The sequence below is a fragment of the Mesoplodon mirus genome (assembly GCF_964341445.2).
Source record: "Mesoplodon mirus genome assembly, chromosome: 8".
Classification (NCBI taxonomy): Eukaryota; Metazoa; Chordata; class Mammalia; order Artiodactyla; family Ziphiidae; genus Mesoplodon; species Mesoplodon mirus.
Window position 1 is genome coordinate 106,840,934 of NC_138984.1, and position 26,755 is coordinate 106,867,688.

The 26,755-nt window shown below is 42.3% G+C and overlaps 1 long non-coding RNA gene across 4 annotated transcripts in view; it reads left to right on the forward strand.

Annotated features, from left to right (window-relative positions):
• LOC309809669 overlaps window positions 1-18,178 on the forward strand; it is a 94,069-nt gene extending 75,891 nt beyond the window's left edge. For 2 of the 4 annotated variants that reach the window (XR_014294889.1, XR_014294890.1), the window contains 2 exons: window positions 15,066-15,135; window positions 17,931-18,178. This is a non-coding gene — a long non-coding RNA (uncharacterized lncRNA). Of the gene's footprint in view, window positions 1-15,065; window positions 15,136-16,077; window positions 16,360-17,695; window positions 17,764-17,930 lie in introns of those variants that run through there. The other 2 variants (XR_014294888.1, XR_014294891.1) reach the window with 2 other exon arrangements.
• Window positions 18,179-26,755: the final 8,577 nt, after the last annotated feature.

Consider the following 26,755-nt stretch of genomic DNA (forward strand, 5'->3'; position numbering starts at 1 on the left):
GTAGAATTCTCTTCCTTGTTCCTTCCTGTCAGTCATGGACTTCTGACTTGCCTTAGCCCATGAAATATGAGGAGAAGTGATACGTGTCACTTACAAGCTGAAGCTTTGAGGGCCAACGTGTGCTTCACCACATACGCTTTCCCCTGCCATGGTGAATGTGGTCATAAAGGCCAAGATGGAACAGAGCTCCTTGACGATCCATGTTGGTCGTGTGTAGTGTGAGGGAGAAATAAACCTTCTTTTGTTGTTAGCCACTGACATGGGGGCTTGGTTGTTAAGTGTAGCATAACCTCCCCCATCTTGCCTAGTCCAAATATCAAATGACTGCTTCTCTCTCATTTCAATCATCTGGGCATCACTGGCAGTGATGGTCAAAGTACAAGAGGTCTTCAGAAGACCCCTCATAATTCAACAAATATTAAATTACTCCTCTTACCATATCCTTTTAGACGTCAAAGGCACAGAGTCCTGTCTTAACTTGGAAACTCTTGATGGTACCCACTAGATATAGCTCCTTTTGAAAGTTTTGTTAGTTTGATTGCTTTTATGGATTTGGCTATGTCTTAGGTCGGGTTCTGCAGAAACAGACCCAGAAATGAGAATTCCTGTACAAGTGCTTTATTCAAGAAGGGCTCCCAATGGAGACCAGGGAGGGGCTGGGGGAGCAGGACAGGAAGAGGGAGGGAGCCAAGGCAGCATGTGGTCTCAGGCCAAGTCTTCAGGAAGATTCCCAGGGAAAGGTACATTACACCTTAGTGTTTTCTTGCCTGGAGCAAAGGAGTTAGGATTCCCTTCTCCCTTGGTGAACAGTTTTGATTAACGGTTACCCTGTAGAAGGTGGGATGTAAACCCCGGGAGCTGGCCTCCTAGTAGGATAAGGGCATTCCCAAAGAAGATACACAGGCGCTGGCTGTTGAAAGCACACTGAAGGGGGAGGAGGGGTGTGCACAGAAAGAGTTAATTAGGGGACATTTCTTAGTTTTGACCTATTTTAAACACTCTTTGCTTAGACACTTGTCAGGGAAAAATCAAAGATTGGCCTCCCCATTTCTGTGTGACAGTGACAGACAGGGGGACCTGGGGGTGCAAAATGACCTTCCTGTCATCAGGGAGGCAGTTGCGACAAAAGATGATGTTGGCACTTGTGACCTCTGAGTCTGGTGCCAGAGAATCGTGCACCCGCTCTGGGGCACTCTTGGCATGAGAGCTGATTGTATCAAACTCTAAGTGGGCTCTACTTTAATACAATCTGATGTACAGACTTCTTATTGGCCCACAAAGACAAATTAAAGTATATCTATTTACATTACAAAAGCATTTAGTGAAGCTGAAAGGTTAAATGCCAGCATTCCTGGAAACAGTTTCCAAGATAGCAAAAATAAGAATCGTACTGTGTAAATTGTTAAAAACAAGTTTACTAGAAGAGTTTGCAGGATTTCTTTCTTCTGAGGTTTTCAACAAGGACTTAATCTAGGGGCATAGGAGTATTATCCTAGATGGGATGGGAAGGGAATGACCTTTCAAGGTCGCTCAGATGTTGTGATCGCAGTGCAACAAAATTGGGATTCCACGTAACTTATCAGAACTGTTGATGCTCAACACTAGGCACTACATGAACATATGGCAGGAAAACAGACACTGTGGAATGTATACATTGCATCGTTATGTTTGTGTGACTTTATACACCGGTCACAAGGAAGGAGTGAAGCCTGTGATTATCTTTCTCTTAGACTGACAAATGAATGTGTAAAAGTTGGAGAAAAGACAGACATTGTATTTACCAGAAACTCATAAACTACCAGAAGCTGTAAGTAAATGTGTGAGAATCCATTTCTTCATGCTTGGGAATATTACCAGCATTTCAGCTGTAACTGCAAATAATGTGAGATTTGAAGACAAATACCAAATATTTTCCTGTTTGGAAATGTTTTGAAGTTTAGTCTTTATCAATAAATCTAAATCTCTTCATTCCACCTAAAGCTCTGACATTTTCTTTTCAAAATGTTGTGTTTTCCTTCTGGCACACACCCTTCTGCTCCCTTACCGCCTCTATAACAAACAATCATACACACAAAGATCGCCTCGAACCTTTAGAGTTCATTGTGCTATGCTGGCCCCAGCTCAAACGTTGTCTGAACTTCTTAGCAGAATTATTTCAACATGTTGTGTTTTACTGTCTAGCTATGATACTTATCAGGTCTTTTTTTTTTTTTGAGAAAGGGGAAGAGCAGAAATGAAATACACCTTTCATTATAATTTATTTTAAGCAGTAAGGGAACATGGCTGTGCGATTGGCTTTTTTTTCCCTTGCAGCTCTTGCATTCCCTGACTCTTTGTGGAGTCTTACTGGGTGACTCTAGGTTACCTGCTGCAGCAGAATTGTGCCTCTTGCCTCTCAGTATGGAAGGGGCATGTATAGCATGATCTGTGGCAGGTAGGATCAGCGAGAAGTAAAACACTAAAGCTTATGGGTACAGGTAGATTTGGGTATGGTGCTTTAAAAATGTGTCCACAAATTCTTTAAAATTCTACTGGCACCCCATCTTCCTCTTTTCTCTGAATCTGATTTTACCCTCATCATGACCCTGAACCTTAGCTTTTTCCTATTCTTTTTCCTCCTATCTTTCTTTGGGTTCTCTTATCCTTTTGTCTATGCCTTTACGGGCACCCAAGATTTTCTTATTCCCTTACCCTTTCATTTTGCCTGCTTTGACCACCACTAACCACACACAGCTCCCCAGTGTCTGTATTCTGTTTCCAGTATTATCATAGGTGTGCATTGTCGTGGAGAACTGGGATGAGACTGTCTGTCTAGTAAGTATCCATGCCCTCCTTTCTCAGCTGGGGCCTCAGTTCAGCAGGCGACTCCTTTTAGTTCTCTTCTGTTGCTTCTCTCTTATGTCCTCCTTTATCCCACTCTGCCGTACACAAGCCCTCACCTCATCTATTCCTCATTCTTTTCTCTCCGCTTATAATCTTACCTTCTGCTTTGCTAAGAAGACAAGTCTTTTAAGGTGAGCCTTCTCAAATCATTAACTTCCTTACCCTCATGTTTGTAAGGAAACATCCCCTGAAATAGCAGTGGCTCAAACAGGATAAAATTTATTTTCTCTTATGTATAGTTAAGAAGTGGGAGGTTCGGGGCTACTTTCATGATCCTCAGGAACCCAGATACCTTCCAGCTTAGTGCTCTCCTGTACCTTGGGTGTGGCTTCCATCTTCATGAGCCACATGGCTGCTTGAGATCCAATGATTGTATTCACATTCCAGGAAAGAGGATGAAGAAAAGGAAGAAAACAGGTGTATCCCTTTGTTTAAGGACACACCCCAGAAATCACATACAACACATCACCTTACAGCTCACTCAAGAGTTAGTTAGTCCTCTGGCTTTAGTAAGTCTGAAGAATGCAACCTTCTCTAGGTAGCCATTTGCCCAACTAAAATGTCAGAGGTTCTTTTTCTAAGGAAGGAAGGAAGAACAATGCCACTTCATGATATCTCTGTAGAGTCACCATTCTCTGCCTTTATTTGTCTATCCAAGGAAATTGAGTCCTGTCTCCTTTCTTTATTTTTTTTTCTTTTTTTAGCATCTTTATTGGAGTATAATTGCTTTACAATGGTGTGTTAGTTTCTGCTTTATAACAAAGTGAATCAGTTATACATATACATATGTTCCCATATTTCTTCCCTCTTTCTGTCTCCTTTCTAAGATGACAACTTCTGATGTTCCTGTGATCCCACACATTTCATAACGATTTGAAACTGTATACTTGTCTTCAGAATTAGGTTAACTGTGTTTATTTCTCTTTGTATTTCTGACAGTGAACATTTTTCCTGCCTCTACCATTTATCACATTTGGTTCTTTTTGAAGATGAAGTTATTTCAGAGGTTTAGTCATTGTATTTAATAAATAACATAAAATTACTCTTCTGCCTGCTGGCTACCCTTTTGTATCGTTTGAACTTGCTTTAATTAAAAAAAATGTGACTGTGAATATACATATGCATATATATGAGCATGATATATATATATATATGTATATAGGTGAGCATGCTACTCATTTTCATGTCATTTTAAGATGTTTTATTAATGTTTCATTTAAAAGTTAATGTATTGGTTATGAATACATTATTGGTCTCAGGAAGTATTAGCCTGCTCTGTTATTCCGGCTGAGCTATTCAGATCTAAGAGATTGTCTGTAATCTTGTACCAGAGCGGATGCTTTGCAGGTAAATTTTCATTTCATGATAAAATGTTATCTGGTCCCATGATATGTGACTCAGTCTTAATTTATAAAGCTGACCGAGTGATGACACAGAGAAGCCAATGCCATTGAAAGAAGGATTTTTATTATGTATATTTCTTGAAAAAAGGGGACACACATGCCATGCAGGGTCACGCGGAGAAGTACCAGGTTTGGTCAGGAGGTGGAAGCAGGAGTGAGGGGAAAGCCTAGCCCACAGGGAAAGAAAAGGCAGGGCAGGGTAAATGCTTTAGGATGGGGTAGTTTGAATAATTACAGTGGGCTTTGGGGCATAGGGGCTGTCCCTAGCTGTCTGGTACCTGGCCCTGGGTGATGAGGGCAAAGGAATATAGTCTCCTAGAGTGCATGAAGCAGATAGAGGAGATGATTTAGAATGTGGGCTCTGGATTGCATAGTTTGCCTGTGAAAGACTTGTTCCTGGCAGAGCCCTTTGTTACCTCTAGGAACTGGGTAGCCCTGATGGGGACAGTCTCTCCCTGCCAGCGAGGTATTTAAGATGCCAAAACCTAAGAAACACCACCAAAAAAACCCCATGATTACTCCAGCCCGCCATCACTTTCTTAGTTCTCATCTTGTTATCTCACCACCCCATCTCCGTTTCCTCTTGCTGTCAGATTAGGTTCTCTCCTAACATTCAGACCTAAGTCATCCACTTTTGCTTTTCAGTCTGGTGCTGTCCTCGTGCACTTTCGGGGCCTTAATCAGTGCCTCTGTCTATCAAGGATAGGGGTGTGGTCTTGGAAACTCTAGTTAGTGTTTCTCTTTGGGCCTCTGCTTCTTTGTGTATAAAATGGGAGGAGGTGGGGGGTGGAGGAAGGCTTCATTTTTCCTCCCATCTATGCCTTTTTTCTCAGAGGCCATAACAGCCCCTGAAAAGGGGCCTCTTTCTGAGATAAGGTGTGGAGGATATTCTCTGTCACCCCAGTGTTTATTTACCTGGGAGAACAGAGGAGGGGAAGATGGAATATCTCTGGGTCTGACAAGAAAGGAAGGAGTAGGAACAGATTTCAGAACTCTCTGCCATCCAGTTGAGTATCAACACTCTAATTCTGCTTGTATATTAATCCTGCTGGGTATTAACTTTAAGCCCCCATAATATGAATGTCTGCTCTTTCCCAACACAAGCCGTTGTCTGCAGCCTGACAGGTCTTTGTTAATTGTCTTGCTTATTTCCACCAACGTGTCTTTCTTCATCCTTCTCCTCTGCCTTGCATGCCCTCTCCCCTTCTTTCCTTTTATGTTTGCTCTTCAAGGCCTAGGGCTTTTACTCCTGATTTTCTTCTCTGATTTTTCTGACCTGCCTGGAGCTCTTCTACTGGGCTTAGGGTCAGCACCATACAAGAATCCCTTAACTAATCCTAATTGTTACATATGTGTTAGCTTTTTAAATTGGACCCTGAGCTTTGGGTGGTCAGAGGCCGCTTCTGGATGAACGTGGTTGCCGTTTACATAGTACGTTTCCTCCATGGATCTCCCGGGGGCCTGCTACGCTTCTTCCTGCATCAGCTGAATGCTCTGCTGCTTCAGAATCCAGTGCTTTTACCCATGTAATTCCCTATATTTGTACACACTCCCTCCGTCTACACTACTGTTTTATTGGTCTCACTATGACTGCTTTAAACCTCAGTCAATTCTGTAAGCTTTGGTTTGCTTATCTGCCACTCCCTAGGCTGTGAGCCCCTGGGGGGACGTGACTGGCAATGCTTGGCACACAGTAGGTTCTTAAGAACTGTCCTGCGTGTAATTGAGGAAGAGGCCCAGCTGGCTTTTCCCATTTTATACTCTTCTCCACCCAAGACCTACCACCTTTATTTTATCTTGAAGGCTGATATTTTACCAGCACAGCAAGGGACAGAAGGTGCCATGAATTCTGACTTCTATTTGACCCTGTACAGACAATCTGAATATTTTCCCTGTGGGTGCTTGAGGGAAGCAAATTAGCCCCATGCTTGTCAGATTCCCTCCTCTCTCTGAGCTGTAGATGAAAGTACAAGGAGTGAAAACTGGAACTCTCTTAACCTTTTTAGGTCTTCAACTAATGATTTTCTAGACAGATAAGACTAAACTGGTGCTGGATCTCTGCTTGGGAGCAGGAAGGATGGCTATTTACAGGCTGCATGTGTCTTGCTCTCAGCTTCATTGCCTTCCCTGCTTCTCGGTGGAGGAAATTAAAACTCTGATGGTCAGATGACGTGGTTCTTAGCCTCTGGCCCTTGCCTGCTGCCGCAGATGTGAGAATTAGGCTTGTCTACCGGTTCAGATGAGGTGGTCAATAATTTGAACACTTGAAGAAATGACTGAGGTAATAAGAACCTTAAGCGAAAGGGCTCGTGAAGTGTTAAAAAAAGTCCACAACCGAAAGCAAACAAATGGCAGTCCTCCCCCTCGGCTTCCCACTGAAGAGCAGCGGGTTACCTACCCAGAGTAAAGTAGAGGGCAAGGTCCAAATCACCTAATTCCTAGGACTGCCTTCTGCTCTGAACTGCCTCTATTAAGTCATTCCTTTGAGTTATGGCATCCGTCTAAAATGGAGCTGCCTGTTAACCAGGAGACATCTGCTGTTGACCTGTGTTAACAAGACTTTCATCCAGGTATTCAGCTGGTCTTGGGGGAGCTGGACCATGGGTCAGGTGAGTCTTCAAGAGGAAAGGAGGTTGGCAATAATCCAGAGGTCCGGGTTTGTTGCTCAAGGCCCATTTTCATTACATCCCACAGAGAAGGTAACTGGTGGGCATTGGCTTCTTCCCTGAAAAAGATATATCAGTGGTTGGGAGGAGAGGTCCTCAAAAACACATGTGGCTTAGGTTTCAATGTTGCCAAAACTAGCAATGGCTTCTTCAAAGCGTCCTTATCAAGGGCCATGAGTCAATCCACATTTATTGGGTGCCTTGACTCTTGGAGGAATGAGAATTGGAAGGCCAGATAGGAAAGTTGTCATCAGACATCATTCAGTTTAGTGGCGGGCACCATTATAAAATACACTTTTTCTGTACCTCCTCCTTTATGTTACTGATCCTCTTATGGGGTGGCTTTGAATCTCAATCATATAACTCTGCACTGTCTGGGATAAAGCATTAGGAGAAATAGGCCTGGATAGTCATTCCTCTAAGGTTTAGCATAAATCAAGCTTTATTTATTTATTTATTTTTCATGCTCTGTAGCTAAAGGATACAGAGTATCATTGCATCTGACTGTCACAACAGTGTGACTTTTCTTCTAAAGCCAGTGGAGGAGGATTGGTTTTGTGCAGTCACACAAGTAAGGAATCTGAGAGTCACAGTAAACCACTAAATAAAGCCTAAATAAGACTATATACAAAATACTAATAAGAGGCTGATATTTTTTCTCTCCATCTTTTAGCCTCTTGCCCTCTCTTTGTCTCTATCTCTCTTTCCTTGTGTTTATAGAAGGATGGGAGCTCTCTAGATATTACATGGTCATTTTTTCCTATGACCCTTTAATTTCACTAAAACATCTCTCATTATTGGGAAAAATTAGGTTCAGAAGAGCATTTACTATTGTTCTTTGGTTTACTTAATGGAAGATGAAATAGTTAACTTGTGTGGCATTTATATGATTTTTTTATAGTTCCTAAACTGAATATTGTACAATGGTATGACCTTTTTATCAAAAAGCTGAATAGTTTTGGCCTGCAAAGTGTCCAGGACATAGATGATCAAAGTCCCCTTCTCTCTGTCTTGATCAGACTCTCACCAGGTTCATTCTAAGCCACATTTATCAGAGGCCTGTGACAAGGCCTAGGATAAAGTCATACTGAGAAAACATGTCTTATGAGCTGAAGGAGCCAGGGGAAATGTAGCCTGGAAAAAAAAGACTAAAGTGAGACTTCATTTGTTGTCTTGAGATATTTAAAGTGGTGTCCTGTTGCCAAGGGGCAGAACTTGGCCTGATGCCTAGGAGTTCAGGGCAGGGAGACCTGAGTAACTATTCCATCAGAATTGCTAAAGTCATGAGACTTCTGTCACTTGAATTATTCAAGCAAAGGTTGAATGCTCACTTGTGGGAATGTTCTAGGTGAGATTAGGCTGAGTTCTCCTGTGTGCCTGCATCTCAGGCGAGGTTTTCCCCAGAATAACCCTTGGAGAATCTTTAAATACTTTAGTTGATGCTACTTTTAATGCATTAAGATTCAAATAATAGAATCAGTCAAAGATGAAGCAAAGGAATTTCTGAAAAATTTAGTAATGGTTTCTGGGTATTTGACCTTGCAGTTCAAGATATTGAGGTTGTCATAAACAAATAATTTAAAAATCATATAATACAACAGTACAGTAAGAGTTTGCGCTCTGGCAGTGGTTCTTATCTGGGAACGATTTTGCCTCCTGGGAGATACTTGGAAATTTTTGGAGCCATTTTTGACTGTCACGGCTGATAGGGGTCGTGCGTGCTGCTGCCACCTAGTGGACAGAGGCCAAGGCTGCTGCTAAACATCCTGCTGCTCGCAGGACAAGTCCCCACAACAAAGAATTATCCAGTCCAAATGTCAGTTGTGCTCCAGCCGAGAAGCTTTGCTTTAAGGAAGTCAGGAATAGAACTACAAGGCTAATAAAAATCATCTCAGTGACAACATCATGTGGAGTCCCCAAATCCTATATTTTAAACAACTGTTATGGGAGTAAAGATGATGTGTTTTGATGAGCCACGTTTTGTGTTATGTGGCTCAAAAAATGTCTTTGGTAACAGCAGATATTCTGTTGTCAGCAGTGTATGTGAAGAGTTCCAAGAAAGATGTTTCATAAAATGTGTGAATGAAGAAAGCAATATTTCTTTTTTTTAATTTAATTAATTTATTTTATTTATTATTTATTTTTGGCTGTATTGGGTCTTCGTTGATGTACATGGGCTTTTCTCTAGTTGTGCCGAGCGGGGTCTACTCTTCATTGCAGTGTGTGGGCTTCTCCTTGCGGTGGCTTCTCGAGGCACGCAGGCTTCAGTAGTTGTGGCTCGTGGGCTCTAGAGCGCAGGCTCAGTAGTTCTGGCTCAGTAGTTCTGGCTCATGGGCTTAGTTGCTCAGCGGCATGCGGGATCTTTTGGGACCAGGGCTCAAACCCATGTCCCCTGCATTGGCAGGCAGATTCTTAACCACTGAGCCACCAGGGAATCCCCAAAAGCAATATTTCTAAATCAGTATATTACTGTATATAATATGTGATTTTAAATATTTATATTTAAATATTTATATTAATTATATATATATAATATTTTATATAAATATAAAACTAAATTTTTTAGTCATTTGGCAATGTAATTTACTCTAATAGTTGATATACTGAAGAGGGCCTGAAATAATTTTTTGTTCTTCTCATTGGGAAAAATGGCTGCATGCCTTGTATTCAGGCAAGCCTTGTATTTGGATGTGAACAGAAAATCTAATTCCAGGTCCTCCTAAGCTCTGTGTGTCTGTGTTTGGTCATGGCATACATTTTTTGTCATGATATGAAATTCCTTCCTCTTATGAATCTGTAAATAACTTCCAAAGGTAATCAAATCTTTCCTACTTTTATTTGCTTTAAAAAATTACACACTGTAAAATTCAGCACATGCTATGAGTTTTGACAAATGCATACAATTGTGTAACGACTGCCACAATCAAGATGCAAACAAGTCTATCATCCTCCAAGTCTATCATCCTCCTGCTTTCCCTTTGTTATCAACCCCTTTTCTCCATGTTCCTGGTTTTAAAATTTACTTTTACACAACTTACAAGTAGAATGCTTATTTTCAAAATAAACTCTTCTGCAGAGACCCAGCATCTAAATCAGACCCACGCAGATCTTCTCTGGGCAAAGTGGGTCGTGGGGTCCTAAGTTCACCTACTCTGCCTCCCTCTGGCCCCAGCAAGGGCCTTGGGGACTTTTTGGGGAAACTGGTGCTCTGCAGAACAGCCAGCTCCACTGATTAAATTCTTCCATTTATCAAATGTTAGGTCAGCCCTTACAGTGTGCCAGGCTGTTAGCTGGGGATGGAGAGAAGGATGAATCAGGTAGATATGGTTCCTCCCTTTAGCAAGCTTAGATTCTAGTAGACTGACATCAGTCAAGTGTCAGTGAAGCTGAGGAAAAAATGATGTCTTCTCTGATGGAATTATTCCTGCTTCTGAGCAGAGGAAGCTTCATGGGAACCCTTAGGGGGAAGGTGCAACCACAAGAAACCTGGTGTGGCCAGACAGGCAAGGAGTTCCTGGAGAAGTCATCAGGGATTAGACTGAGTAAGGATTTGCTGAAGGAAAGAAGAAGAAAAGGAAGAAAGGAAGAAAGGAAGGAAGAAAGAAAGAAAGGAAAGAGAAAAAAAAGGAAAGAAAGAAAGGAGGGAAAGAAAAAAGGAAGGATATTGAAAGAAAGAATATTGAAAAAATTGAACTTCATCTCAAGATTTGGGGTGAAGGGTGTTACGTAGGACAGTGACATGTTCAGAGCTCTCAATTACACTGGTTACAATTAATAGAACGGATTAGAGTGTGGGATGGGCAAATATGGATGTAGATGGAGTAGTGAAAAAACTGTTTCAGCAGTAATGGGCAGGAGATGATGGTTGGTACATGGAGGTGATGGTGAAAATAAAAACGAGGTAATTCATTAAATATAGGTTTCTGAGGTAAATTAATGCTGGCCTATTGCTGAGATAAGGAGAGAGTGACAGGGAGGTTGACCAGATTTCTGGCTCGGGGACTGCACTTACTGAGGTGGTGCCCTAGGAGGGGAATACAGAGTCTACTTCTGAATGTGTTAGACTGTGGGGCATGGGAGATATCCAGAAGGAAATCCAGAAGAGGTAGACTGATATCAAGGTCTGGAACTCCATTCCAACCATTGTTTACTTATTGGAAAGACCCACCACATTCTGGTCCCTAGCTAGGAGTTGGGGTGAAAGTATAGCTGTGATGTGGTTGCTGCCCTGGAAGCACTGGAGAAGGAAACAGGATACATTTGGCTTAATGTTGTGAAAGAAATATGTTCACACAGCCATGTGGCTCAGCAGAGGATGTGATTTCTTCTGCCTGAGGGAGTCAGAAAAGTTTTTCCCAGCTTTGCTAGAACAAGGGTTTTCCTAGATCTAAAGTGGAAAGAACATCATTCTCAGGACAGAAAGCAGTAAGTACAAAATTTGCAAGGTATGAAAATTGATGGTCCATGTGGGGACTTTCAGGTAGCTGGGTATAGGCAGGCTGTAGAGACTGTGTACTAGGGAAGTGGTTGGAAAGGAAGACTTTTGGGTCCAAATGTTGAACATGCAAAATGCTTTGCAAGGGAGAAGCCAGGCAGGGCAGCAAGGAGGAAGGAGACACAGTAGGATCTGTGGCTGCAGATTGCATTGTGGACTGGAGAGGGAGGTGCTGGGGTCAGGGAGACGGGCTGGGAGGAATCCCAGGTGTCCAGATGGGAGAGGAGGAGGTTCTCAAGGCTGTGGCAATAGGGATGGAGAAAAAGTGATGATTCGGAGACTTAGGAAGCAGAGTATAGTGGTCTTGGTGAGAGAAGAGATGAAAGGACAGAAGACTATATTGTTTCCATTTTGAACAAGCAGGTTGTCGTGATGCTGTTAACTGCAGGTAGGCTGTAGGGGAGCAGCAGTGTTGTGGTCAAATAGTGAATTCCGTTTTACACATTTTGTGTGTGAGCTCCTGAAGGGCCTCCGTGGACCCCCAGTGGGCAGTGAGGATGATGTGAACCTGTCGTGTCAACTGTGATTCTCTGGCATGCTGTGTCAGACCCAGCCCATACTATATTGCATTCCAATGGTTTGTTTTATGAGTCTCTGTTTAGATTATGGGTATTCTCAGGGTAAGAGTTGGGCTGTATTTTCCCTTTCTCTCTAGAGATATGTTGTAGGGCAGTGTCTTTCAAACTTTTTTTACTTCAACCACAGTGAGAAATACATTTTATATCATGCACAAACATCCATCTAAAATATACCTAAAATTTTCTTAGAAAACATTTACCCATAGCAACTGCAGTGCTCTCTACTCTCTCCTTCCCTCCCCTCATCTCTCCTCCCCTCTCCCCTTCTTATCTCTCCTAATTTCTTCTTTTCATTTTTCTATTCTAATTTTAGTTTAAAAAGTTATTCCTTCCTATATTCACTTCAAGACGAGTAGTCTGCTGTCAGCTGTGTGTTAACCACTGACATGGAGCACAGAGTGTAGTAAAGATCCTGGAATCTATAGTCAGGCAGACTCAGGTTTGAACTTTACTCTGTCACTGAATAGCTGTATGGCCCCAGGCAAGTCATTTAACCTCTCTGAGCCTCAGTTTTCTCATTTGTACAATGGAGACAAATGTTTCAACCATAGTGAAGAGCAAATAAGAAAGTAAATGTATATTAAACAAACCTAGTTGTATTAGTTTGTCTTGCTGCTGTAGCAAATTATCACAAAATTAGTGGCTTGAAACAACACAGATTTTTAAATCTTACAGTTCTGGAGGTCAGAAGTCCAAAATGAGTCTTACTGGGCTAAAATCAAAGTACAGTAGGGCTGTGTTCCTTCTGGGGGCCCTGTGGGAGGATGTGCTTCCTTACTTTTTCTAGTTCCTGGAGGCTGCCTGCATTCCTGGGCTCATGGCCTCTTCTATCTTCAGTGCCAGCAGCACAGCATTTTCAATGCCTCCTAGACTAACCTTCTGCCTCCTGCTTCCACATTTAAAGGACCTTGTGGACTCCCTCTTGCAAGACCACCAGAATCACAACTAACTACTGAACAGTCATTGACAGGAAGCCACTGGAACTCACCAAAAAAGATACCCCACATCCAAAGAGAAAGGAGAAGTTGCAGTGAGATGGTAGGAGGAGCACAATCACAATAAAATCAAATCTCATAACTGCTGGGAGTGTGACTCACAAACTGGAGAACACTTATACCACAGAAGTCCACCCAATGGAGTGAAGGTTCTGAGCCCCACATCAGGCTTCCCAACCTGGGGGTCCAGCAACAGGAGGAGGAATTCCCAGAGATTCAGACTTTGAAGGCTAGTGGGATTTGATTGCAGGACTTGGAGAGAATTGGGGGAAACAGAGACTCCACTCTTGGAGGGCACACACAGAATAGTATACATCAGGATCCAGGGGAAAGGAGCAGTGACCCCACAGGAGACTGAAGCAGACCTACCTGCTAGTGTTGGAGGGTCTCTTGCAGAGGTGGGGGGCAGCTGTGACTCACCGTGGGGACAAGGACACTGGCAACAGAAGTTCTGGGAAGTACTCCTTGGCTTGAGCCCTCCCAGAGTCTGCCATTAGCCCCACCAAAGAGCCTTGGTAGGCTCCAGTGTTGTGTTGCCTCAGGCCAAACAACCAACAGGTAGGGAACCCAGCCCCACCCATCAGCAGATAAGCAGATTAAAGTTTTACTGAGTTCTGCCCACCAGATTGCCACATATACACTAATATGTATAAAATAAATTAATAAGAACCTGCTGTATAAAAAAAATAAATGAAAAAAAAAACCCCAAAAACAAAGGACCTTGTGTACATTGGTCTCTCCCAGATAATCTGGGACAATCTTTTTATCTTAAGGTTGGCTGAATAGCAAACTTAATTCCATCTGCAACCTTAATTCTCCCTTGCCGTTGAACATACTGTATTTACAAGCTCTGGGTATTAGGATGTGGGCATCTTTAGGGCCACAATTCTGACCACCACAACAGTACAGTGAGTAGAACCTCATGGGTGTCCAATAAAGAGCTGATACACTGAAGTTCCCTTTTAACTCTATCTGTGAAATTAAAAAATTCATATAATATGAAACAATGCAACACACACACACAAAATCTGACCTTTAAATACAGATTCAACTTTGAGCCAGATGCCCATTTAACCTTTGGAAATTGACATTTGACGCTAAGTACAAGACTTGGCATTTGACTCTCTTATAGTTTTGAACACAGGTATCAGCATCAAATAATCTTTAAATGCTTTGCTTCAGTTGAGAATTTGGTGAGCATGCTTCGTTGCCAGTACTCAAATCAAGGATGAAAATATTGAGCAGGCCAGGCCTCATGTCGAAGTCTTGAAGAGTTCTCCTGGAGGCTTTTCTTGGCCCTGAAACTGATCATTCATCAATACTTTCATCTGACCTGAGAGATAGAAGGAGAGGGGGAAGAGAAAAAGACAAGAGGAGAGAGAGAATGACTAAGAACAAGCTGCACTTCTGAGAATATGACACAAAGCATATGTTTTTTCTGGGGATTGGTGTCTTGGAAAAAAAATGGAGTTATAATAAGGCCACTTTTTAATAAATATTTGCTATTATTATTATTCTACCTATTTTCAGCATTTCTCATAGACTAAACCTGGAGCTACATATAAGACTCTTCCTGTTTCATGCTGGAAAATTCGCCTCCCCTGCGGATGAGATTAAAGAGCTAAATCCCTGGCTCCTCAGGCAGCTTGTGAGCCTGCAGTCAGGGAAGTGCCTAGTTCCCTGGCACCTTGACTGCAAGAGATTTGGAAGAAGGGCCAACAACAGCACAAAAGGATCTGGGAGCTCAACACAATCTTCAGCAGCAACACAGAGGAGGGTGACATAGGGTCAGAGTTAGGGATCATGAGGGTGAGTTTACAGCAGGTCTGCCTCCTCTGAGCTGGGGAAGGGGGAGGTGGTGATAAAGGGAGACAAAGCACCACAGCCAAATAAGAGGAGGTGAAGGATGTCTCCACTCATTTTAATGTTTGGTCCACATGGCATCAAACATGGGGGCTTTGGGGACTCTCCAAAGGATGAGTTGACTTTTTCATACTCCATTGTCTTTCCATGCTCATGAAGAGTTCCAACTTTCTGTTTTCCAGATGTTTTACCTCTAGATGCATGACTAATCATGTGGTTGCCCACTGACATCTGACATCATATTGATTCAAGGTAAGGCTTTTCCGGAGTATAAGGTTGGTTGTTCTCCTGAAACCGTGAGCAGGGGCCTGTCTGAAGACAGTTCTGTAATCCAGTGCCTAATCCAGAGCAGACCCTCAGTAAATTTTTATTGAATTTAAGAGAGAATAGATTCAAATTGCTTCTCAAGAGAATTTTGTATCCATTTTCTTGACACCTGGTCATTATGCAAATAATTTTGTAATGAACTCTGCCATTTTTTGTGATAATAAGATTCCATAGTGGGAAGAGAACAAACTTAGAATTATGCCCATGATCAAATCTCCATCTGGACATTTACTTATATTTTTGTGTTTTGAGACAATGATTTAAATGATCTGTCTTAGTTTACTCATCTGTAAAATGGAGTTAATAGTATTTCCCACCTTACAGAATTATTGTGAGAAGTACATAAGACTTTTCTCCCCAACCTGAGTCAGGATGCTTTTGGCTGCAGGTTACAGACACTCAGTGAACATTGAGCTGATTTATGAAGGTGTTCATTGTTATCTTACAAAGCAACTTATAGGTTGGCAGCTCCACAGTCTTTCGATAGTTCAACAATTTCAGTTGGGATGCAGACTCTATATATCTTTGTGATCTGCCATCTAGCATTTCCTCTTCTTCAGTTTATGCTTTATGGCCACAAGATGGGTGCTCCAACTCCAGGGCACCATGTGCTCACAGCATTGCCCCAAGGATAGTGGCGTCAAAAAGCTTTCTTCTCAGAGATCTGTCTTTTTATCCTACAAGGCCTCCCATGATGGACTTCCCCTTATGAATCATTGGCCAGAACTACTCCCACCCCAAGACTAATCTCTGGCAAAGGGAGATGGATTTTCCACTGACTTAGAATGATCATGATTCACACCCTGGATGGTGGGTGGAGGTGCTTGCTTTCTTCTCTGTGATCCAGGCATCTCTGCCCCCAAGCAGGAGGTTGGAGAGGACTGTCTGCTGGGTTGACCACGAGCAACATCCACCATGCCTCCTATGCACACTCCCTTCCCTGCCTGCCGTCTCCCCACATGCCTCATCTGCAACCTGTGCCTCTGATCTTTGTTTTCTTCCAGAGGTCAGAATCCCCAGTACACTGGTAGTTCTAAAGGGTTAAGAAGGAACCCCCTACAACATGTTTACTTTGCATCTTCTGTCTTCCCCAATACAGCATGAAGTCTTGAAGAATAAAGATTGTATCATATTCTTTTTTGTCTCTAGCGTCCAGCACAAATCCTGTTTGATGGTTTCTGTTCACAATAGGTGTGTTAAATGAAATAAGTGCCTGAAACCTGAAATTTAATGAGAAAATCATGCAGATTGGGGTAGGAATTCAATAAAAAACCTGTGTCCAATAAAAAACACAGGTTTAATAAAGAACCTGTAAGTACAGAGTAGAAGAGTGATTGACCAAAATGCCTGATAGGTGGAAAATCAGATATCACTACCTAACTTGCTGTTGATTTGCAAAGTAATCTCCTGTGTATCTAGAGGCAGCATCTTCCAGGGAAGGGAGGAGGAGCTGATAAATGGTGTGAATCAGCTGGGTCTAGCACAAACATAGCTGTGTGCAAGTGTGTGAACATGTACTGAGTCAAATTGGACTCTTCAATGGTCTGTAACCTTCAACTCCAGTCTTGTGTACTGGCCTTTTGTCCACCTTCACCTTGGGCCCTTACCTTTTTTGTGTATTACCCTCCTCTCCCACCCAACATACCCACAGACAAGGTTAGTGTCACACTCATGTCTGTATTCCCTGTAATAAGAGTGCTGGGCCATTGCACAGGAGAGCTCAGTAAATACTTGTGGCATTGAATTGGATTTCCTCAGGAGAGGAGGAAAACACAAGTGGCCTCCAGCCGACACTAAGGCTTGCCTGCATGGGGAATCTTTAGCTAGCTTTTGGAGAGGTCATCTAGCATTGCCTGAAACTTCAATTCTTATTATGTGGTTCTTCTTCTTTCTGTTTTGTTCTGTCTTTTCTACTCTCTACACCATTGATTCCTTAAGCACCCCGGCATGTATGGAGCAATGATTATTGCCCAGGATTGGAGAATCCTTTGAAAAGTTTTTTTTTTTCTTTTTTCTCATAGAATGCAGTAGTTAAGGCTGACACTCTCATTAAGCCTATTTCCTCACTCTCTGAATTGCTGTATGCTACATGCTCCTGAGGATGAACTGTCAAAACCACATTCAAAACCCACTCAAAACCACACACTGTACATTCAGTCCAATTTATTAGATTCCCTCCAACTTGGGACTCTCATGTGCTTGCACATAGGTAATTAACACCAATTTTCCCAAGAATGAGGAAGGTTGGAATCATGGGATGACATTTATTTGATTTATAATGTGACTATCTTATAAATTGCATAAATCTTTGGTATTTGTGGATGGAATATCTCAAGGTTGACATTATTCTAGGTGTACAGGAAGTAGATGTCTAACTAATGGACCTCACAGAGATCAAGATAGAGGTGAGAAGAGTAGGCAAGTGGGAAGAGGTCAAACATGGGACAACAAACTTTTCATCCACTCCCTCTACCATCCCCCTTAGGTTTTTCCATGTGCCAAGGATGGATAAGTCTGAGGGCATCACCAAGCCAAGAGCCCATGGAATGCATGGTTCGTATGAGCACATGATGAGATTGAAAACAGTTAGGCGGAAATGCAAGAAATAATTAGACCTTCTATTACTTGGAGCCTAGTGATATTTATACGTTTCTAAAATCCAGTGAAGATCATTAATTCTGATAATAATTCTAATTTTAATCTCACATTCATTGTTATAGCTTTCTGAATATGTCTGGTGCTGAGAGGATGGATTGGTGCATTGGGTATATTTGCTTGAGATGGACAAAATGTGAACCACGTGGAAGAGAATGCTGTTGTGAAATACACATCTGGATTCTGAAAACCTGACTCTTTCCCTAATAAACTGACCTTGGCCAATGTACTTAGTCTATGAGACTCAGCTTCTTTCATGTGATAAACTAGGGAATTACCACCTATATCTTACTGAGCATTCGTGTGAGGGTCAAATGAGGTCACACATGTAAACAACATGAAACAGTGCCTGGTATCTGGTAGAAGCTCAATACATGTTAATTCTCTTCATTGTATGTAGTAAACTTTTAAAGTGCTAACACAGTGTAATAGGATGTTTTAATGGGACTCGTTCTGTCTTTATTTTGGCTGATACCCAAGACATTAGGTGCCAAAAGCCCCCATATAACAAAGCAAGATGTTCTATTGTTTTTTGTTTTTGTTTTTGTTTTTTTTTAAGATGTTGAGGGTAGGAGTTTATTAATTAATTTATTTAGTTTTGCTGTGTTGGGTCTTCGTTTCTGTGTGAGGGCTATCTCTAGTTGTGGCAAGCGGGGGCCACTTTTCATTGTGGTGCGCGGGCCTCTCACTGTCGCGGCCTCTCGTTGCAGAGCACAGGCTCCAGACGCGCAGGCTCAGTAGTTGTGGCTCACGGGCCTAGTTGCTCCGCGGCATGTGGGATCCTCCCAGACCAGGGCTCGAACCCGTGTCCCCTGCATTAGCAGGCAGATTCTCAACCACTGCACCACCAGGGAAGCCCAAGATGCTCTATTGTTGAAGAAGGACTTGCAAAGGAAATTGAAGTCCATAAGCCCCTTATCCATGTTGGGGGATGTTGCTGAGATAGGAATGCTCACCAATATCTCCTGTGCTTTCCTTCATTTCCTGGCCTCCTTGCAGGTAGGCGGGGCCACAGGACTGTTCTGGTCAATAGGCTGTGAAGGGATGGGACACTTGTCACTTTTAGCTCCAATCGTAGAAGAGTGGGTATGGCTTCTACATGCACTCTCTTCCCTAGTCTTGGTGTTGTGGCTAAGCCACAAAACTGAAATTGCCTGGAATCCTGGGTCACCTGATGAGCAACAGCCCTCACAAGACATCCCGATTCTTAGCAGGCTTCTCCTGAGAGTGGATTAAAGTTTTGCTAAGCTACTGACATTTGGGGATTAATTTGTTATTGCAGCCTAATCTGTCTATGTAAGGAGAAGCTGGAAAGTCAAGAGAAGACTTCTTTGAGGAAGTTGTCAAAATGTTGTAGTGTGTTCTTTCCCTTCTCCTGATGGGAAAGGGGAGGTGGGTACTTCCCTTTCACTTCTACCTAGTGAGAGGGACTTCAGAGGGAACTTGCAGAGAGCTGGACCTTTTCATCTGGGGACCATGAGGAGGCACAGAGACTGTAGGATCCAGAGTTGGGAGTCTGAAGGTGAGATCCTGTGGCCAGTGGGAGAGCTGGTTGCTTTGGGAGCAAGCTATGCTTCCAGAGTTTGTGAGACAAGGATGAATGAGATGAATTAAGAGACAAGTGGAAGAGGGCTGGCCTAGAGGGACTTTGCTGAAGCTGACTACTTGTAGGGGCATTAGGACCTAACAGAGTCAGGCTGTGTCTGGGAAGGCTGCAGGGGCAGGGCTAAGGAGGGAACTCCTGCAGCCAGTTGGAGGAGAGGACACCAACCATCAGGCTCTGAAATACCCGTGCAAAAGGGCCCCAAGAGGAAGCATCAGCCTTAACCGTCTGCCGCAGCTGGAGGTCATCCTTTCCTGCCCGCGAATTCTCCTCCGTTCTGTCCCTGGAGGAAGCAGAGATGTCTTTTTGAGTTGAGGAAAGGGCCAGACGCTGTAGGTGGGGAAATGGAGAATGTGGCCTTGACCCCCCTCCTGGATGAAGAAGCAGCTTTGCTATTAAGTATCGATGAGAGTTTGACTCTTGCTTGAGACTGAATAGTTATATTATGAAAAAAGATTGGGAGTCTAAAAGTAGAGAATTTTTTAAATATATAAGAATGAGAGAAAAAATAGAGAAAATATTTTTAATATAAAGAAGAATTAGTCCCACAGAGCAGTTTTGAAAGAGCAGAGTGGAGAAAAATGTGTGATTTAAAAAAAAAATTTGTTTTACTGCACTTCCTCTTTCAAAGGTATGGTTTCACAAGCATCACGTATGATACTATTGATTACATTAAAAGCAAAACACCCAAAACAGAGCAGTAATCTGAAATATGTAATAGGAGAGAGGTCTTTTCTTGAGCAATGTCACAGAGTATGACAGTGAATAAGGTATCTTTCTTCTAATTATAGAACATAATCTCCTAATATGGGATAGGCTACCAAGGGCCAAAGGTTCATGAGCCTTCTGTATAGTGCCTTAAACACTTAAAACAGTGTCTTTTAAAAAAATCAATTAATTGTAATGCAAAATTGCTTGATAGTTAGAGCTCAGAGAAAAATTTCACAATGATTTTCCTAAATGCCCTTTATTCTCTGCAGCGATGAAAACAGCAAAACTAGAGATTATACTCTACAAACATGTTCCATGAAGAAACAGGTACTACAGTTCTTGCCTTTTTAAAATGGTGTGTTTTATCCTCCTCTAAAATGTTTTCCATTATCTACTGTTCCCCTGTAAGAGCAGCAAACAGTGTGGTGATAAGCTCAGTAATTATGGACACTGTAGGTTCTGGAAGATTTTCGTAGCTGGAGTCATTGGGCAGCATTATTATCTGAGGCCATCACACGGGGTTAAGTGTCCTTCAGGATGAATCTTCAGAGGATCTCAGTGTGTCTTCCGTGTCTTCAGTAGAGCCTAGTGGCGGTAGTGTTGGATAATGGGTAAAAGAAGGGCTTTGAAGATGGCAACCCCCAGACCAGCCCAAACTCTTCTCCCTGATGACTGTACAATTTTGGGGAAGTCACTTCACTTACTTAAGGCTCAAGCTTCTTCTTCAATAATATGGTTATTACCTACCGAGGGTTACTCTGAAGGTTAAATATAATAACACACGTAAAGCGCTAATACAGTGCCAGGAAAATAGGGTGAAAAAGACTAATAAAGAGAATTATTTCAGGCTGATTATACAATGACATTAACTAGAATGGTAAAAGAATGGATGATGCTAAAAGGATAAACCCATAATGATGAAATGAAAATTGGATAACTGTGAAAGGAGAGAATGATAACCAGTGTAAAATTTATACAATTATAACAAAATGTGCATACGTCACAGTCCAAAGATACACAGTTTTCCTCTTTCAAATTATTTTATAACTATGAGAGACCTGAAATTTCCTTTTAAAATTCAGGAAAGAATTAATTATTTAACTTATTTAGGACTATTCCTTCTACATTGATGTACAGAAAGTGCTTCATACGTTAGAAGAATCAGCACAGTTTGCTTCTGTCTTGTTTTGTGGTTGTAGTGTGCTCGGCTCACATCAGAGGATTCTCAAAGGCTTTGCTGATAGTCCCTTCCAAATGTGTTATTGGCTCTCAAGCTGTAGTTGAATTAGCTTAAAAATGTGGGCACGTGCTTCTCTGAACTGAACTCATTGCTCCCTGGGGCCTTCTGTTTCTAGAAACATAGATACATTTTTAATCTCTCTCACTTGCATACAAAGAGGGCAGGGATTGCTCCTTGCCAAGGGACTGGGTGTTTTAACCCAATGGAAAGATTGCAAATTCCTAGGAATAGCCAAACTGCTGCTTTTCCCTCCTGAGCCCAAGGATCTTGGGTTCACAACTGTGGCCGTTACTTGCAGAATTGGACACTGTCTGCAGCTTTGAACTTGCTGCCATTTGGCCTGAGGCTCAGAGCTCTGAGCATCTCCAGAGGCAGTGGTATGGTTTTTCCCAGGCATCTGCTGGAGGAGATTCAAAGTGGAAGGAAAGAGTGGAAACAGAAACTCCCAGTAACACAACGTGCTCATCTCCAGTTATGCCCAAGTACTGTGCATCTAGCTGCTCTCTGGCTTACAGATCATTTAGACCCTTACTTTTTTTTTGCCCTTCCCTAAACGGGGTGCCATCTGACCCTCCCCTATGGGTGTTGTTTCTCAGACAGTGACAGTGACAGTGACAGATAATAAACATAAAGCATCCATTTCCTCCTGCCAGCATCTCTCTAATGCTCAGAAAGGCATTTGTGTGGCCATAATACATGGTGGCACCCTCTCTTCTCTCATTATCTGCTTCAGCTCTTATTCTACTGCCCTATGTTTACCTTCATAATTAGTAACCTCCCAGAGGTCACAAACAGGACTCATCTCTTTTTCTTTTGTTTTCCTCCCATTATAAAAAGAACACGGCAAGTTTTGACTATTTGGAAAATTTGAAAACAAGTAATTAAAACACTATTCTGAACCCCACCATTGAGAAGCACTAGGTATTTATGTTGTGTTGTATTTCCATCTTGGTTTGACCTTGTGCATGTATACAGTTGAAATCACACTACCTATTAAGTTTTATGTCTTGTTTTATTTCACTTAACATTATATTATGAGCATTTCCTTAGACCAATAAGCATATTTCTCATAACTTGAGTGGCCAGTACTATTCCACTGTACAGGTATTTCTGAGTTATTTAAACTTTCCCTTGTTGTATGTAATTTTTCTCTGTCATAGACAATGCCACAGTGAGCATCTTTCCCATAAATTTTTGCTGTTCCCACAGAGTATGGGATACACAGTGCTAAACACTTTCCAGAGAACTTGTATGCATTTACAGTCCCTTCAGCTGTGCCTCAGAGTTCCATTTCCACCAAACTCCCCCCATTGCCATGAAGTATCATATTTTACTGCCTATTTTAGAATAAGGAAATGACACTCCACTGTTATTTCCATATACGTTTCTTGGATAATGAATAAAATCTGTACAGCCTGCTTTACTTATTTGGGGTACAAATGTGATTATATTGCTCTAATTACCCCCAAAGGATGATTTCAGCATTTATAGCCAATATGAGCAGGGAGTTCAATATGCCCTCTTGAGGCCTCCCAGCAACATCCCCATCCCTGCCTCATCTGAGAATCCACAGGGAAGAATTCGTCTGACTTCTGAATGCCTGGGAATAAGGTAACTGGAGAGTCTGATCAGTACCTTCTGTCAGAGGCTGCAGAGGGGGTGGCTGTTGAAGGCTTGCCCTGAGCAATTCAGGTCCTTGTCCACATGTCCCACACATACTCACTCACTGTGTTCAAGCTCAGCCGTGGTGTCAGGTTGGCTGCCTTGGAGGTGAGAGTCATGCTTATAGCACTGTCCCATGCTACCCCAGATCTAGCCTGTGAGCTTCAGGGACCCTATCGTGCCTGAGCCATTAGATGCCTCCCACCTTTTGGTGCCCTGAGCATCCTTTCTCTCTGCAGACTTTAAGGGCCAGGAACACCTGGTCCAGACAAGGTGCTAGTTTAGAATCTGGGAGCTGGGGAGTGGGGGCCAAGACTGTGATCTCAGAAGGCTCTTGAGCTGTTCGTGAAACAGATCCATTCCTTCCAAAATATCTGTCTACCAGGTGGAGGGAGCTTCTCCTAAAACCTGGGTGTGAGAGTATCCTCTGTGGGTTTACTGCCTGACTTTGAATCCTGGCTTTACCATTTCTGAGCTGGGTAGTCTTGCACAATTTGCTTAATCTCTTTAAGACTCAAATTCCTCATCTGTGAAAGAGGGTTTATTTAAGTACCTTCCTCTTAGGATCCCTGTGAGGATTAAATGAGATAATCCATGTGAAGTGTATAATGTCCCTGGCACAAAGACACACAACATAAGGTAGCCACAAAATTATTATGGTCTATAAAACTCAAAAGGTCCTATTGCACCCAAATGAAAGTTTTGCTACCAGGGGACTTCTTCTCCATTATGTGGAGAAACTGCTGGAAACTTATTTCTTGTTTAAAAAATCTGTCTTAAATTCACTGATTAGTAAAGTTAAACGTCAACCCCCCCCAGCCCCAGAGTTGCTATATTTATTTGCTGTTTGGTGAATTGTCAGTCAAAGTGTTTCCTGTTTTCTGCTTTCTTTTTATTTTTTAGTTAAACTTTTTATTTTGAGATAACTGTCTATGCAGTAATAAGAAATAAGGCAGAGAGATTCCATGTAACCCTTGTTTCAGTTTCTTGAACATCTGTGCGTGCGTGTGTATTTACTTATTTTTCCAGCTTGTTTCTCTCTGTTTTTCAGATTATGTCATTTCTATTGTTCTATCTTCAAGGTCACTAGTTCTTTCTTCTGCCCTCTACATTCTGATGTTGAGTCCATTCACTGATTCTTATTTAGGTTTTCTATTTTCTTATTCTAAAATTTCCGTTTGGTTCTTCTTTATGTCTTCTGTTTCTTTGCTGAGATTTTCTGTTTCTTTGCTAAGTCTATGTTTTCATTTGCTTCAAAAGTGTTCTAAATTGTTCATTGAAGCATTATATGATGGCTGATTTAAAACCCTTGTCAGATAATTCTAACATCTCTGTGTGGGTATCTGTTTTTTTGCCATTCTAGCTGAGGTTTTCTTAGTTCTTTGTGTGATGAGTGCTTTTTGATCAAAACCATTTGAGGTATTATGTTATGGACTGTGGGTCTTAGTTAGACCTTCTTTTTTAGCTGGCATTTGTAGCATTGCTCCATCCGAGGAAGGGAGCCCACCCTTGTTACTACCTTGTCACTGATCCTACATAGCCTCCATGGTTGGGAGCAGGGTGGCCTCCTTCGCACTGGGTGGTGGTGAAAATCCTGACTCAATGCCAGGCGTCTTCTGAACCCAGCACGGTGCCTTGTTACTGCTGGTAGGTTCCTTACTTGGTGCTGTTATATTGCAGCCTTCCCACATGGTCTCCACAACGTGGGGGTGGGGGACCACATTACTGCCTATTACATGCCTGTTACTGCAGGCAACCCTACTGCTTGTCCTGCTCCCTACTCTGCCTTTTCTGCCATCACCCTGGTGGAAGAGTTCAGAGACCTTCTTACAGACCAATGAAGATGGTCTGTAAGCTCCCTACCTTTGCTGGCATGGGTGGGGTGGGCCACAGTTTTATCTGTGATGTTTAGCTGGAGGAGAGCATTATGGTCTAAAATTTATCTGTCTTGCTAGGCTGCTCCTTGCAAGGCTTTCCTTAGGGAGAGAAGAATTTTGGGGGATCTGTATCCATTGGCCTTTCCAGGTTGCCAGCTCCTGAGGCTCCAAGTCTGGGGTGTGTATATGGGGCAAAAAGAAAACCCAGGGAGCTCACCACTGTGTCATTTCTCAGGTCCAAGGTTCCTAGCTGGTCTGCCTTCTTCCCTCCATCTTTCAGAGTCTCCTTGTTTGTCTTACCTATAAGTTCAGGGGTTTTAGCTGTACTTAGTGGGAGGATTAGGGAAATGTATGTTCCCCAGAAGTGAAAGTTTCTCTCTGCCTCCTTTTCAAAAATAAAGTTTTATTGTTTTCCTTATAAATTTGTCAGAAATCAAATATTAAGGATATCAACCTTCTGAATGTCAGAACTGTAAAAAGTATCTTTTCCTATATGTGGTTATTTGTATGCTTGTTCAAGACCTGTGCTACATTCACTTAAAAAAATCATATTGATGTTAGTGGTGATGGTGATGATGATGAATCAGAAAGTATTGGCTAAAATCAAGTGCTTAGATCTTTAGCCAAATTGAGTTCTGTAGGTGGTCTCCTGTCGCCATAGATAATTTTGAATTAGCTCCAGGGGAGTGAAGTCATGGTAGCAGATTCAAAGTTTGACATGTCCCTGTCCTCCAGGAGGAATTGAGACTTTCAAGGGACTGATCAGGAGGCTGCTGGCAACAGGAGCAATTTGGCCTACAGCTGAGCTGAAGAAGTTCCTATCAGCAATCCATGCTGGCTCTGCCTGTAGGATCTTGATGACACTTTAGTGCCTTTACAATCAGAGCGGCAGTGAACAGCTTGTTCCTTTGGAAAAATGCTGGAGATCTGCCCTTTATAACTCCAATGCTGCAAAATTGAGACTCTTGGACTCAGTGACTTTGGGGACATTATTTATATGACACCTCCACGTACCTGCTGAGCTTTCTGGTCCCTCCAATCAGGGGAGACCCTCAGGAAAATTGTGACCCTTGGGATGATGGTTTTGGGTGATTCTAACTCCATTTTTGCCCTTCATTCATTTATTCATTCATTGAATCATCTATTCCATTGTTTATCTACTTATTAGAGAACTACCTTATTTTCAGGAGGCATCAGGGAAACAAATGAAAAACATCCTTTTTGCTGACAGGATGATCATAAGTAGGGAAGACAATGACCATTACATTTACAGCCATGATGGAAAGAAGTGCAAGGTCGTCCCAGAGTGCAGAGCAGGCTAAGGATAGACTGTCAGAAAGGGCTTCTGGAAGGAGATGACACGTGGGGTGAGTCTTGTTGGGGAAAAGGAATTAGCCAAGTGAAGAGGGAGCAAGTGTGCAAGGCTGACCACTGCAACAGAGGGATGTGGTTCCAGGATGGTGGGACCACAGAGTGGGAAATGCCAGGTGTGTGAGAGGTGAGCCTGAGAGGCAGAGGGGGTTTGGTGCTGCAGGGCTTTATTGTCAGGCTACCGAGCCTGGAGTTTAGCCTAAAGATGACTTATAACCATGAAGGGTTTTTATGCAGAATAGTAGCACAGTATTCCAGAAAGCTCATTCTGACTATCATGTGGAAGAAGAATGGATTGGAGAAGGATGTGCCTTTGTCTTGAATATAATCACTGGCCACTTCAGTCTTGGAGGAAATCAGTATGTTCATTTGTACCAAAATATGAGTGATTTTACATGATCCTAAGAACAGTATTTTTGTTGTTAT